We start from the raw sequence: 379 nt of genomic DNA, 5'->3' as shown, positions 1-379 counted from the left end.
GCCATTACTAGCTTTAAAAAATCTCCGGTCGGGCCGCAATGCATTATGGGATACACTGGGCTGGGAAGGATCCATCAGACCAGTACTTCGAATCGGGCCAAAGGAAGGACGTATTTGTCGGCCGCATCGGAGGAGTCTTCGGTTTGGGACGTCCTTTGTCGCGGCGGTATGACGTATGCGGCCGACGAATTCGGCCTTCGGAGGACCCGGCCTGCCGTTTTGGACACAGCCAGTGTTTATGCTTTTGACACGTCCACTCTTGTGACACGCCCACTTTGATTCCGCAGATAACCCCTTCTCGACGTATCGACGTCACGGAATGCAGGAAGTAAATGCAGCCCTGTTTTTTTCCTGTTAAATCAGTGTCAAAATGCCTAAA

This window comes from Austrofundulus limnaeus, unplaced genomic scaffold (genome assembly GCF_001266775.1).
Source record: "Austrofundulus limnaeus strain Quisiro unplaced genomic scaffold, Austrofundulus_limnaeus-1.0 Scaffold13, whole genome shotgun sequence".
Lineage (NCBI taxonomy): Eukaryota > Metazoa > Chordata > Actinopteri > Cyprinodontiformes > Rivulidae > Austrofundulus > Austrofundulus limnaeus.
This window is presented reverse-complemented; position numbering follows the sequence as displayed.